Here is a 15808-nt window from a genome sequence, read left to right as displayed (position 1 = left end):
AAGACATAATGAAAATTATATTTCAACACGTAACTATTTTATGCGGGGTTTCAAGAACGAATTAAAAACGGATGTTGAGTTACATAACCTCTTGCGTGTTCCCAAAAAACGTTTGACTACTTTATAAGACCAGTTTTTTTTTTAAGAATGTAAACGTGAATTCATGTCGTAGATTCACTGTGGAATTGACAATAAAAACAGAAAAAAACCTATTTGCTTTAAATTATATTATTACGACCAAACGCTCAAAACATGCTTGACTGCATTATACAGTTCCAAGCTTAAAAAACCTTAACTTGAGTGTTCCAACTTTTAAAATATTCATGAGTAAAGACAGTGTCTCAAGCATGGGTTTTTCTTACACAATTCAATGTACGCTTGAATGTACGCTTGAAATCTATTACACTTTTGAGCATATTCTTGTAGGCATGAATGTAGGGTTGAAAGTGCCTATGGTCTTGTAGGTGTGAATGTAGGTGTGAAACTGTGCAATAGGTTACTACTACCATAGTTAAATAACTATGGTTCTTAACCCTATTGTGTTTTACCCAATGTAAGTACGCGGCGGTTGAGTTGCACGAGGGTTCAGTAGCACAAGCATTCAATTCCACGAGGGTTCCGTTATACAGGGGTTTTACACGGGGATGGACTTACCGAGGGTTGAGTTGCAAGGGGGTTGAGTTACACGAGGGTTCAGTTAAACGGAGTTGAGTTTCACGAGGGTTCACTTAAAGGGGGTTCTGTTGCATAAGGGCTAAGTAACAGGAGGAATCAGTTGCACGGGGGTTCACTTGCACAGTGGTTCGGTTATACAGAGATTCAGTTGCACGGTGGTTCAGTTACACGGCAATTCAGTCACAGGGGTTCAGTATCTTGGGGTTCAGTTACATGCACCCCTTCAGTAATTAATAGCGTCATGTATCAAACATTAAGCTTAATCATATTAGTAAACAGCAAAAGCACGAAGAACAACAAGGAATTCCTTTTGCAAGACATGAATGAAAATTTGAATGAATATTTGAGCCCTTTGTCCAAGGGCCGTGCTCAGAAAGACAAAAATATATAGAAAAAAGACTCACAACAACAAGCGACCAATAAAACCAAAAATTGAAAATTTTTCAAAGCAGTCTTAGCATCCTTACTTCAGCAAAGTTCAACCAGGACTGATAAAAAGGAAGTTAAAACAAGTTAAACAAGGCGATTCAATGAGATGAAATAAAAATAATTTAATAGTTCTTATTGCTAATCCAGCCTTTTTGGCAGCCAACCTCAAAGGTCTTTTTGTCATCGGTTCTGTGTTAATGTCTATTGGTTTTTTAAAGTATTTCGTAAGATCAGTTTTAATTAAATTTGTGTATAGAGCATATTGTGGCTAGGATTTTCAAAAATATGGCTGCCTAATGCAGAAACAAATAAAACACTGGAAATATTAGAATTTAGAGCTTTGACTACATCATCTTTTTGCTGTTGTATGCACTTTTCTAAATTCTGGTGTGTTCTACCTACATAGTATTTGCCACAATCGCATGGTATTTGATGGACCCCTCTTTGGCGAGTAACTGGGATTTTATCTTTACCAAAATTTAGAAAATTTATGATTTTAAAATTATTTGTGAATACTATACAGATTATTTTTGTACAAACTTTTTTTTAAAGATTTGTAGAGATTTTCGGGATGTCGGGGAGGTAAATTATGTCTAAGGGCTTGGCAAAAATCTCACATGGTAAACTATACTTAATTTTACGGGAGTGTCTTTTCAAGCGCAAATTTTGTTCTGGCCTTGGGAAAGCATAGGGGTTTTGCGCCCAACTTGTGTTAATTTCAGCTCGTTTTGAGTTTGACTCAGTTATTTATTTTTATTTCTGTTTGTTTTGGGTTTCATTTATTTATCGCGGATGATTTGTGGTAGTTTCAAGCTTCGTAGATTATTTTATTTGATTTTTTATAATTTTTTTTTTAATTTATTTATTTATTTTTATTTGAAAAATTATTTCTTGGAAAAATTTTTTTAATTAACTGCTGTTCGTTTTATATTGACATAGTCTTTTCAGGGAAAAAGGAAATAACATATTAAATCTTTCTGTTTTTAAGACTTTATAGTTTGGCCTGCTATTTTTATTCTGGAGAAAAATTTTCAGCAATTTTTAATAACATACACCATTTTAAAAATCTGGACACAAATAGTACTGTTTAACTTAGTTTCATACCTCACCTCTAGTTGACCTAAAATGGAAAACTTGATACCATTCGCAAAAAAATCTGTTTATTTTCTTTGATAGCTTTGATACACTTTATTTGGTTAAATTTTAAGGGCAGAAGTATTCTCGAAAGTTTGAATATAATACCCTCAGTCGTTATTTTTATAATTCTGAGACGCCTTATTTGGAATTATCATTAACACCGCGCAATTTAATCTAATATTGAGGCAAAAATTATTTTTTAATAAAAATGGCGAACGTAAGGATGGGAGTAGAAGGGGTATTAGTAGCCCTCCAATCACTTTCAACTATTAAAAAGGGCATCGGCACTTTCTATTTTAAATTAAATGAGCCCCATTCAAAGGTCACTCGACACCTCCTTCGATACAAAGTGCCCTGGTCTAAACAACAACAACAACAAAAAATATTACTTATCACTTTCAACTATTAAAAAGGGCACTAGCCCTTTGATTTTCAAACCAAATGAGCCCTTTTCTGAAGTCTATACGACAACGTCTCCTATAAAAACCTTATATGCCCCAAGGGCATTACTTTAAACCCTTGCCCTGAGGGCTTTGGCATAGTATCCTAATTAAAAATATATTTTCTATCTTTAAATCAACAACGCTTAAAAAAATGAACATCCGATTCTATTTAGAATTTTTTCGTGGTTTTTTTTGGGGTAATGAGGGGGGTGGGGGGGGGGCTAGGGGCCCTCCAATCACTTTTGACTATTAAAAAGCGCACAAGTCCGTTGAATTTCAAAAACGTATCCTCAAAAACATTATCTCTCTGTGTAAAGCAACTGTGATGAACAATAGGAATATAACAATTTTTTAAGTGTTTGTTGTTGGGGAATGAGAGGTGGGGGGGCGGACCAAGATCACTTCAAATAACTTTTGATCATAAAAAAGGAACTAGTTCTTTGAATTTACAATTTACTGAGTCTATTTTGAAGAGTCTACGACAACGCATTCAATAAAAACCTTATATTAACCCACGGCCGAACTGAACCCACGGGGGTGAGGTGATCGGGGGGTGACTGCTGGGCAGGGTGTGACTAGTTGCCAAACAATAACTTTTGAAGATTAAACTTGATACTAGCACTTTGAATTTCCAATTGAAGGAGCCTATTTCGAAGATGCGACGACAAGGCCTTCTATAAAAACCGTTTAGTCCCCACGGGCATAGCTTAAGACCCGTGCCCTGAGGGTTGTGGGGAAGTTTCCTCCACACAACATATTTTCGTTCTGGAAATCAGCTCCGCTGAAGAATATGACTATCTCAAAAATTTGTGGGGATCCAGTTGGGGGACTGATGGGCGTGGGGGGGATGGCGTTGTTCCCTACCTACCCTGGGGGGGATGATGGTGCTGCGCAAAATCATAATGTAGATTCCGAAATTAAATAAGCTGCACCAACTGTCTATCTAAGAATTTTGTTTCGATGTCTTTGGGAGATTTTGGGGCTTTGGGGAGGGATTGTTGCCCTCAACTAACTTCACCTATTAAAAAGGACACTAGCCAATCCAATTTCCAATCGAGTGAGATCTTGTCTAGGCTCCTAGGACTAATCATGTGTTACAACGGTCCCGGGCCGGGAGAAAAAAAACAACACATTGTGCCCACATTGTTCTTTACTTAGGCAGAGCTAGCGCGCTGTTTATTAAAACGTGGGCGTGAGAGGGGGGGTTAGTCAACGTTCAATCACTTTCAACTATTAAAAAGGGCACTAGCCCTTTTTCACTAGAATTTCCCATCAAATGAGCCTTTTTTGAAGGTTCTATGACAACACCTTCTATAAAAACCTTACATACCCCCAGGGCATAACTTAAAACCCTTTCCCTGAGGATTGTGGGGGAGTGTCCAGCTCAAAAACATATTTTCTCTCTGTAAATAAACACTGCTGAACATAAGGGCTATCTCAAAATTTTGTTTGGTTGTGTGTGGGGAATGAGGGAACGGGGAGGAGGGGCAATTGGATCCAATCACATTCGACTATTAAAAAGGAACCTAGCAACACCAATTTGCAACCGGCTGAACCCTTTTCAAAGTTTCCACGACCCGACATTCGATACGCCGTACCCGGGGTGAGAAAAAACACTTTGTGCCCACATCGTTCTTTACTTAGGCAACGCTAGCGCGCTGCCTATGATTAGATAGTATTTTAGGTCATACAAATTATCTGGTTTTTCATTGGCGGAAGAATTCACCTTTTTTTGATTGTTGATTGGGTATCTATAAGACTAACCCTAACTTCATCTGTGTTGGAAATAGATGGATAAAATTTGCTAACAGAGGACTCTAGAGGGGAAATTAAATCTGTCAAAGGGAAATGTCTTGGAAGAAAAGAAACAGTCCGTCACTATTTTGATTGTTTAAGTTTAATTGCTGCAGAAGTAGCTTCAACCTAGTAAATACAAACCACACCTCAAAGTAAACCTCATATCAAAATTATGTTTTTGGAAAAAATGTATAATTAATTTTTGCTCTTCTTAAAATTTATAGTACGAGGTATCCGTATTACTAAGATAATACGCGTGGTGTAGGTTAGATAACTATGGGGGGGGGGGTAATAACCGCCTGGGGGGGGTATAAAATATTTGAATTTTTTCTCAGGAAACTAAAAATCCTTTGGCTTTCTTACATTTTTTATTATTATTTTTTGATTAATCAAGATCATGGGTCGGGATGTAGTCTTAAAACACTAACCCTTTCTAGTATTTGAGCATTTGACTTTCACTTTGTTTTAATATAAAGACTTTCCTTTCTTTTGTTATTTCTTGAATTGATCAAGATTACATTTTGGGGGTTTGTGTAATGAAAATAACCCTTTTAGGGCCTGAAAGTCTTGCCGAGTTTTAAATTTTTTAATATCAAGCTTTTCCCCGATTTTTTTTATGATTATTTTTAGATTGATAAAACTCAGATTTTAGGAATTCGTCTTTAGACAAAACTCTTCTGGAGGGAGGCCAACCTTCGGCCCCCTTCTAGAAGGTAGGTCTGAATTTAACATAATAATTTGTCAAAAAGCTTACATGGCCAATTTTTGGTAACTTTTTACTGTCCTTTTCTGGTAACAAGCCTTAGTTAAAATAATTTGTCAAAATAAAACCCTGCTAGAGAATACTGACCACTGTACACATATATAAGACTATGTATTTCTACTGTAATACTAACACTGGGCATTGCAGAACGTTATAAAACAATAGAATTCATTAAAGTTTCAATTGTAAAGAGTGAGAGCATTAAGCTGTGTTTGGTGAAGCTGAACTTTTACGAACAGGAGGAGTGGTACATCAACTGATCATCATCATTTGGAATTTTGAAATCTAACTATTTGTTATTCTATCATTGTCGTGTTGAAGACAAAAATTTCATAAATTCTTGCAAGCAACTGGTTAAGCTAACATTGGAATGTAGGAAATCTAATAGGGGTCTGTAATTCCCTGTAAAAGGTTTTCGACCCTGCTGATTCCAATAGTCTACTTTTAATTTCATCTGACGCTATTTTCAAGCGATTTCAATTTTTTTTCCAAATCACCATAAATTTCTTTTCGCAATAAGCTTTGCTTTTAATGTGAGCCAAAGTAATAGTTACTATTCCTTAATTGGTGTTAAATGGCTACTTTTTCACTTGTCAGTCTTTTTTCAAAACGCTGGTTTTGACTTTACAATAGGTTGTGGTTCGCTCTTTCCTAGCTTGTACCTACTGCTGCAACCATGGTACATGATCTTAGGTAGCCTACGCGTGTGTAATATGTAAACCCTAAACAGACCCGACGGAGTTTTCCTAAAAAAGAGGGGAAGGGTGCTCCAATACAAAAATGAAATGAATTTTCATCGAATATGAGATCCGTCATGTTTAGTCAGTTTCCCATTCCTTTTTCGGAGGAAACAACCTTGACCCACCTTGCGTGCGGGTCATAATTAGGGTTCCCAACTAGACATATCTTATGCCAAAGGCACCTCCCCAGGTGACCGGGCATAATGACATAAAAGGCCAAAAAGAGACGGCAAATTGATGACACGAAATGGAACATTTCCCAACTGGATCCATATCTCATGCATGATCTCCATCTATTCAAACCGGCCCAAGACCGCCACTCCTTTCTTCTTTTAATGATTTAAGATGACAAAAAACTTTAACGGTGATTCCTTCAAGATGCAGCTGCATATTACATAATACAAAATGTTTTCTGAGATATCCAGGTGCTTGTTACATAATGAGTTTTTTCTTTGGTTGTTTAAAAACCTGCGAGGGCTAGGGCTTCTTTAGATTCTTTAATTGATTAAAAAACCGAGGAGGGCCAGAAAAAAACTTCAGGGGCCGATAGTCAACAGGCAAACGTAGGCATTACGTTATAGGGGGTTGTATTTTTTAAGGCATACATTTTGCAGGCAGACCCGGTGTGCTTTAATACCCCCCTCCCCTCCCTAATATGCAAATCTGTAGCCCAAATTTATTTCTGAAGTAACGAAGAAACTAACAAAAACCGGTGTGTTCTCAAATTTTCCACAGCGTGTGAGTGGTGCATAATACACAAGTACCAAAATTCCACCCCTCTACGGAACACAACTCAAATAAAATTCTCAAATTTAAAAAGCCCTGAGTTACAGGGGGAGGGTTATTGTCCGCTGACGGGGAGGTTTATCTTCCGCCGAAAGAAGGGGTGGGTATTTCCCGGGATGGTAATCGCCGGAGGGTAATCGCCTAGAACTCATTAGATAAAAGTGATGATCATCTATCTTCCTAACCTTCCCCAAATATTTGCATCTTTAACACACGGGCAAAATATCTATCCTCATTGAAAGTACCAGTTGGCATTCCCTCCTGCCCAATTTACATTTTAAACAAATTTTCTCTCCACATGACTCTTTAGCCCTTGTGTAAAAATTTAGAGAATCTGGCGTCAAGATCTGACTCCATCACTATTGTAACTCTTGGTTTGAACCTGTTTTAATATGTACAAATGTCCTCATGGCCTATTAAATCACCAAGGGACGTGTAACCTGATCGAGTCAAAATTTTCAAATTAAACACAACTGTTTACTGGAGAGGATACTCTTGGCCCCTGAATCCTCCCCTCAAAATTTTGGTAAACATTTTTCTAATGGTAGCCTATTAACCCCTTCTGCAGAATTTCCCAAAAGCAATTGAGGCTATCGGCATACCAAATGAAGCCGTTCCTGCCATAGTCCCGCTGTCCCCCAAGAATTCTCACAGGAATAAGGAACTAATTTTCAGGTTAAATTTTCTGCACTAAGTTTTATGGGAAGGTGGAGGAAGTTTGATTAAGGTTTCTTCCAGGAAGAAACCTTACGGGGACGGGGTGTATTTTAAACAGGAGAAACTTTCCAATGGAGAGCTTCCTGGTAGGGAAGGGACTCTTTCATAGATGCTGAGACAGATTAGTACTTGTCTATTATACAAAACACACTAGAGAAGTGAAGTTTGAAGACAATAAAATATGATGAAAACAGAATACTTTATTAGTAATGCAGTGAAGGTCATATGTGAATTATTATGGGAGCTTCAGCGTCAGCTAACCGTCTCAAAGACAAAGAAAAGTTCATTATTAATGCGATTCTTGAGGACACCGGTTAGTTTGCTTTGACTAGTGATAAAATATAATGTCTCACCATGAATGTTCAAGAACCATTTTAGGTTGTTGGAAGGGCTACAACACAACTGAGCTGGAACTAGCAGGTTTCACTCATTTGAAATTGAACCACAAAAATAGTGTTGTCAACTCAGAAACTGGCACCTCTACCCCAAATATAGAGAGAATGTGGGGTTCCACAAAGTGGAATAACAAATAGCACCGAGGTAAATCCCGTCATCATTTAAATTCATACTTAGTAGATTAGGCCGGCATGTCATGTTGCAGGCGGCAGTAGAGTCAGCAAAAGGGCCAAAAACATTAGCATCAAGAGCAGGGTATTGAGGAGGCGACAACCTCTTCATGTATGGAATTATTGCGGTATTTTTTGATTTTAAGGTAAAATTAAAGGGGTTGGATTAGTAAAGTGAAACTTTCCGGGACATGTCTATAGGCTAAAGTACGTTCAAAGAAGGTATTTTGAAGTACCTACCTCCACCCCATCTCCCTCTGGAGGGTCCTGACCTTTGATGACCTTTAAGAACCTGTGTGTGATAAGAGTGAAAACTTACAAAACATTGCCTATCTTCTGCTTAAATGAAGTACAACAAAATTGTTTTCAGGTTTGAAAGATATGCAAATATATTTCCGAAATTTTGAATAAAACAATAATATGACTTAAAATTCTACTCAAATAACACGAGCCACATATTCAAAACTAAAGCCAGAAAAAAAGAAACTGATAACACAAACTTCATGTCAATTGTTTTTTGGTCAAAGTTTCCATAGGCCTAGGTTATCATGTAATTTTGATGTAGGTTGCATCTGCCACTTAAGCAGACTTCAGAACCCTCTAGAGGGAGATGAAGTGGAGGTAGGGAATAATGTTTTTATTAACAGACTAATCAGATAAATAAGAAAAAGGTAGGTATGTATGTGTAAAAAAGGATGTTGGTGTTTCAACATATCCATCCCGTAGCACACCTTAGCCTTTAAGCCCATCCCTGAAAGTTTTATTTTCCTAACTTAACCTCTTTCCTTAGGGGCAAGATAGCCATCTAGGAGGAGTGGAGGTAGGCGGTTCAAAAGGCCTTCCCAGGACACACTTTACTCTTTAGACCCATCTCTAAAAGTTTCATTTTCCTAATCTAGCCCACTTCAAAGATAGCAAATAGTAGCTAAACTAGCATTTTACCGAACTTAGTATTGCTCCTTACTTCTAGCTGAAAAAAAGGTTTTTTTTTTTAATTTAATCACTGGTCAAAAGGTAGCCTTCAGTATTCATCACACTGAAAAATAAAACCTTTAGCCAATCGAGTGACTTCGCAACAAAATGAGTGCAGCATCTTCTGAGTAAATTATTTCACATAACTAGAACTAATCCAATGAAAATATTTGTCTATTATTCCATTTTAAACTATTATAACAAGTTTTCAAGTCTTCACTCTCTTCAGATGGAGATGGCTGCCATGTAAAGGAACATTTCCAAAATTCTTGAGTTCCGGGTAATTTTGGCCGTGAGGGATATATGCCGGAAGCGAACATGCATTAAGGGGATGCGCACTGTCCAATAATCTGTAAACGGCTGTCTGGATTTATTATTCTATCAAATGCAGTGTTTCCATTCTATGGATTTCCCCCCTATACTGGATATTTTTGTCTTCTTGTTGGTTAAATTTTTTTAATTTAGTTATTTTTTCAAATTTTATTTATTTTTATATTAATTTCTAATTTTTTTCTTAAATATAGTTACTTTTATCTATTTGAGTAATATATTCATTATTAAATCAAATAAGTCATACTGGATTATAGATAATAAAAAAAAGGAAAATAGAGGTCCATTACACCTCCCAATACGTTCCAAAGTAACATTTATGTAAATATACAGAATTTGAAACTTCTAATTTCTCACCATTTCATAAATAGAAAGACTCCAGAGCGTTGTCATCAAAATGATAGGCAAACCTACTAAATCACAAAATTGCATATATGTTCTATACTACTTATTTCCTAACATTTGCTCTGTTCAATTTTTTCTTCATATTTAAGGTTTTTCACTCTCTATTATCTATCAGTTTCAAAAAAGATTTCAGTGGAATCATTTGAAAAAAAGAAGGTAGGCATACATTAAATATAATTGTCTGAAAGAAAAAAGAAATTATTTAAAAATAAAATAAGGCTTGGTGCTTTCAATAATAAAATTTGCAATATAAGTGGATTATTTCAATTTAGTATTGTTTGTTTATTGATGTCAGTTGGGTTTAAGGGGGTTGGGGTGTCTTATTGGGATGGGGGCCGCTGCCCCCTTCCCAAGTAATTTAGAGAAAATAAATATTATATAGACCATGACCCTTGATTATCCGGATATGGACCCCACTTGTCCCCAATAAAAATGCTGGACTTAATCTCCTGAAAGGGGTGGGGTATGTCCTCTTGGAATTGTTTAATGGTTTTAGTTTTTACTTTTAACATATAATCGATATTTCAATAATTCTCCTAATACTCTTCTTTGTAATTGAAATACCTAATGAGTGTGAATAACTTCCTATTCTATAGAGGTTTCAAGCTACTAACTGCAATTAAATTCAAAAAGCTTTTTTTAACTGAAAGTAAGGAGCGACATTAGAACTTAAAACGAACAGAAATAATTCCGTATATAAAATGGGATTTACCCTCTTCAATGCCTCACTCATTATCTTAAAGTTTGACTCTTTGTCGCAAATCTACTTTTCAAAACATTTAAAACAATAACACCTTTTTGTTTTAAGTTTCAATGTCGCTCCTTACTTTCAGTTAAAAAAAAAATATTTTTAATTTAATTTCTGAACGTTTTTTTAGCTAATGGAGGTCCGACTTTGGCTCACCGTACATGAGAATTAAAACGAAATTTGTGTATTAATATTCATAGATTTATTCTTTATATGAAGGGTTACCCTCTCCCCAATACCTTGCTCTTTACGCTAAAACTACTCCTAACAACTCAACGCAGCACAAAGTCACCTGAGGCCAACGCTTGTCTACATACATCTGAAACCTGTCATGAGGTTTATGCTTGGATTTGTTTCCTTTGCATTGTGATTACTTACTGAATTTAATGTAGCTTTTCAAGCTGAAAAACTACTGTTTTATTGCTTGAAACTAGTGACTGAATCTCGTATCAAGGAACTGTCTATGAGCTTCATGAAGAAGGACTATGTATCAACAAATGCATTTCAACTTAATGTGAATGACCGAAGTGTTTACCTTCCTCTCGATAGTATTTACTTAGGTCCAAATGGGCAGGTCTCTCTCTTGACACTAGAATCAGATCCAGATGTGCCCCATGACGCAGTTGAATTTAATGACGCAGAGCTGCACAATCTTTTTCCATTGAATCTGTGCACATAAATTGATTCCAACATCAATCAATCAATCCATCTCTAGAATATTGGTTAAAACAAATACATCCCAAAGAAGCAGGGAATTCCTCAATTCCGTCAGAAACACGGGTATACCTTTTACTTCTACTGAAAGTCTATTCCAGACTTCAGAGCCTATATACCTAATCGAAAACTTAGACTTGGTATTAATAGGAACAGTTGTTCCAACTAATTCAACATTTGTAGTTTTATAACTATGTTAACACAATTCAATATGAAAAAAGTTGAAACAAAAATAAGGTTTACAAAAGTGACCGGTTGGAAACCATTCATGCCAATCCTACGTTACAATTCAAATAAAAACGAGGGGGCTGCAAAAAAAACAATAGAGAAGGAAAAAATAGCGTACAAAAAAAAGATAGTCATATGGTCCAGAATCTGAGATCTGGTACTGGAATCTATAAATCATAACCGAACTTAACTAGCTGATAAATACAAAGCATTGTTTTAAACGACAAACAAATATATTTTGGTACAAGTAAAATGTCTTGAGTTGCAAAATATGTCGTTTTGAACAAATGCTATTAAAAGTCAGCATAACAAGGATTGTTACGAAGAAATCAGAAACTAGGGAAAACTTGAAGGATTTTGGTATTTAAAATGGGGATTTCTAGGGATTCTCCACCAGTCTACTAGGGATTTGAAAAATTTTTAAGTGGAAACACTGATCAAACGACACAGGTTTTGCCCCGTCGAACTGAATTGAGGACCACTCCCTCCCCCGTGCAATATCAAACTTTTCAGTGCAAAGTGAAACATGATTTTTCCCTTGAAAATTCCCCTTGAAAAGTTCAACCACCAGGAAGTCTCCTCCCCGTGGAAAATTGTCACCTTAGGACGCTCATCTTGCAATAAATCCCTCCCCCCCCAAAAAAAAAAATGTCTGCACGGTTACCACTAAGTAATGCTGTACGCATACAATTGACGAAGTCCATGAGTGGGAATACAACATGTTTGCAGGAGCGGGGGGTGGTTATGTTATCCTCAAAACATATTTATTTGACTTTCTCACAATTCTGAACAAAAAAGTTATCTCCAAATTTTACTAAAAGATTTTTTAAGAAAATAAAGTGGGTGGGATGTTAGTTTAATACTAAATTGTATAATAATAAAATAAATTGGGTTAGTTTAGTTTAGTTTTAGTTAAGAGTTTAGAGTTTTACCTTAGAGTCAAGAAGGGGGACAATAGATATTGATGACAATGCTAAACTAATATAACCACAAAATTCCACATTATTTACATAGAAAAAAACCAAACCTTAGGTTAGGTTAGAGGTTAGGTTTCTCAACGATTAAATACGGCTAGCTTAGAGTCTCGTAATCGCTCATGATAGGCTAACCTAACCTAACTTATACGTGTAGAAACCTAGCCTCTAACCTAACCTAACTTAAGCCCCCCCTAAAGAGGCTATTGGGGCGCTAAAAGACAGTTCTGAAAGAAATTATTATTATATTCGTACTCAGCATAAAAAAAGGCAACGAATGGTGTATTCACTTTATTCCTAACTCAATAATATGATTTGGTAGAACTTTACCGCGATGTTTTGTAAGTTTTACTCTTATCACACACAGGTTCTTAGAGGTCATCAAAGGTCAGGACCCTCTAGAGAGATATTGGGTGTAGGTAGGTACTTCAAAATACCTTCTTCGAACGTACTTTAGCCCGTGGACCTGTCCCTGAAAGTTTCATTTTACTAACCTAATCCATTTAATTTTACATTAAAATCAAAACAAACATAAATTATTCCATATATGAAGGGGTTGTCGCCTCCTCAATACCCCGCTCTTCATGCTATTGTGTTTGGCCCTTTTGCTGACTTTACTGACGCCTGCCACATGACAAGTAATCTACTAAGCATGGATGTAAATGATGACGGGATGTACCTCGGTGCTGTCTGTTCTTCTACTTTGTTCTTCTACTTTGTGGGTGTTTGCAAGCTAGCACAATTAAGCTAGCTAATGTCGATAACAGGACAACTCTTTTTTTTCTCTTTATCACAAACAATTTTCAATGTGTACATGGCAGAGCAATTTCTTCATAACGTCCACTGTTTAATGCCCCCCTCCGTGTGTGTGGGTGCAAGCTAGCACAATTAAGCGCCCTAATGTCGATAACAGGACGATAAAAAAATTTAGCCGGGGTGCCGTGCGCGCACGTAACCCCGTTTAAATTTTTTTTTAGGGGGGCATTAAATAGTGGAATTTATGAAGAAATTGATCTGCCTTGTAAACATTGAAAATTGTTTGTGATAAAGAGAAAAAAAAGAAATGTCCTGTTATTGACATTAGCTAGTTTAATTGTGCTAGCTGTGCAAGCTATACACATACACACACACATACACACACACATATACACACATATAAACACACACACAAACACACAAACACAAACACAAACACCGACAAACACACAGACACACACAAAGACACACACCTGAACACACACACACATCGACCCTCACACACTCTCTCTCTCGCTCACACACTCACACTCACCCACTCTCTCACAAAGTCTAACACACTCACACTCTGACACACCCTCTCACCATCACACACACGAATAGACCCACCAACCCCGACACACCCACACCCACACCCCCACACACAGCTCCGAACACCGCCACACAGACACGATACACCCCTAGCAAGAAGAAACGCACATAGATGACACACACACACACTGATGGTCATTCAAAAGCGTTTTTTTGTGTGTGTGTGTGTAAGTTTTTTTTTGTGTGTGTAAGTTTGTGTGTGTTTGTGTATGTTTTTTTGTGTGTGTGTGAGTTTTTGTGTTTTGGTAATTTTTTTTGTGTGTGTGTAAGTTTTTGTGTGTGTGTAAGTTTTTGTGTGTATGTAAGTTTTTGTGTGTGTGTAAGTTTTTGTTTTTTTGTAACTTTATGTGTTTGTGTTAGTTTTTTGTGTGTGTGTAATTTTGTTTGTGTGTGTAAGTTTTTGTGTGTGTGTTTGTATTTTCGTAAGAGTTTGTGTGTGTGTCAGATTTTTTGTGTGTGTTTGTAAGTTTTTGTGTGTGTGTAATTTTTTGTTTGTGTGTATGATTTTGTGTGTGTGTGTGTGTGTGTAAAATTTTTTGTCTGTGTAAGTTTTTTGTGTGTGTGTAATTTTGTGTGTGTGTTTTTGTTTAATTATTTGTGTATGTTTTTTTGTGTGTGTGAAAGTTTGTGTGTGTGTGTGTGTGTAAATGTTTGTGTGTGTGTGTGTGTGTGTAAGTTTTTTTTTGTGTGTGTGTGTTTTTTTGTGTGTGTGTAAGTTTTTGTGTGTGTGTAAGTTTTTTTGTGTGTGTAATTTTTTGTGTGTTTTTAAGTATTTATGTGTGTTTAAGTTTGTGTGTGTGTGTAAGATTTTGTGTGTGTAAGTTTATGTGTGTGTGTAAGTTTTTGTGTTTGTGTATTTGCGTTTGCATTCTTGTCTTTGTGTATTTGTGTGCAAGTTTCTGTGTGTGTAAGTTTTTGTGTGTGTAAGTTTTTTGTGTGTTTGTGTAAGTTTTTGTGTGTGTTTAAGTTTTTGTGTGTGTGTAAGTTTTTGTGTGTGTGTATGTTTTTGTGCGTGTGTGTATGTTTGTGTGTGTGTGTGTGTAAGTTTGTTTGTGTGTAATCATTTTGAAATTTGAAAATATTAAACGTGAATTTATTGTTTTAGGTTTTTGTCATGAAATTCTAAGAGATGTAAAAAAAAAGTTGAAAAAAAGTTAAAAAACGCAAACTCTTTCTTGAATTCACCTCTTGTGTACACAATACAGAAATTTATTTCAGGAAATTATAAAAAAAAAATTTAGACGGGGTTACGTGCGCGCACGTAACCCCGTCTAAATTTTTTTTTTTCAAAGCCATAAAACCCTCTCTGACCAATGAAAAATCTCAAAAATTTCTCTGGTCTTGATTTCACCTCTTAACTTAAACAACGAGGCATTCAATAGTCGTTTTATTCAAAGCTATTAAAAAAGAGTACCATTGTTGCATCTCTGGCCAATGAAAAATCTCAAAAATACCTCTGGTCTTGATTTCACCTCTTAACTTAAACCAACGAGGCATTCAATACTCGTTCTTAATGCTATTAAAAAACTGTACCATTGTTGTATCTCCGACCAATGAAAAATCTCAAAAATTCCTCTGGTCGAAAATAAATAAATAAAGTTGAATAATTTCGAAGTTTAAAAAAAAATTAGTTTGTTTTTATGAAAAAAAAATTGAATTAGAACCATCAGTCCTCATTATTATGAGTATCCAAAACTGGACTTAAGTTTTATAATTGAACCTGAGAATGGACCTAAGTTTCACATTTGAACGAGATACTTTTTTCTTCGAGCATTTTCTTAAAGTAAACTAGATTTTATTGTAAAGAACCCTTATTAGCTAATATTCTAAAAAAAATTAAAGTTGAACAATTTAAAATTTAAAAAAATAGTTTTTTTTTATGAAAAAAAAATTGAATTAGAACCATCAGTCGACATCATTATGAGCATCCAAAACTTGAATTAAGTTTCACATTTGAACCAGAGAGTGGACCTATGTTTCGTATCTGAACGAGAGACTTTTATTTTCCATAAATTTCTTACAGGAAACTTGATTTTA

The sequence above is a fragment of the Artemia sp. Qi Xiang Cuo genome, chromosome 1 (assembly GCF_049724085.1).
Source record: "Artemia sp. Qi Xiang Cuo chromosome 1, ASM4972408v1, whole genome shotgun sequence".
NCBI lineage: Eukaryota > Metazoa > Arthropoda > Branchiopoda > Anostraca > Artemiidae > Artemia > Artemia sp. Qi Xiang Cuo.
This window is presented reverse-complemented; position numbering follows the sequence as displayed.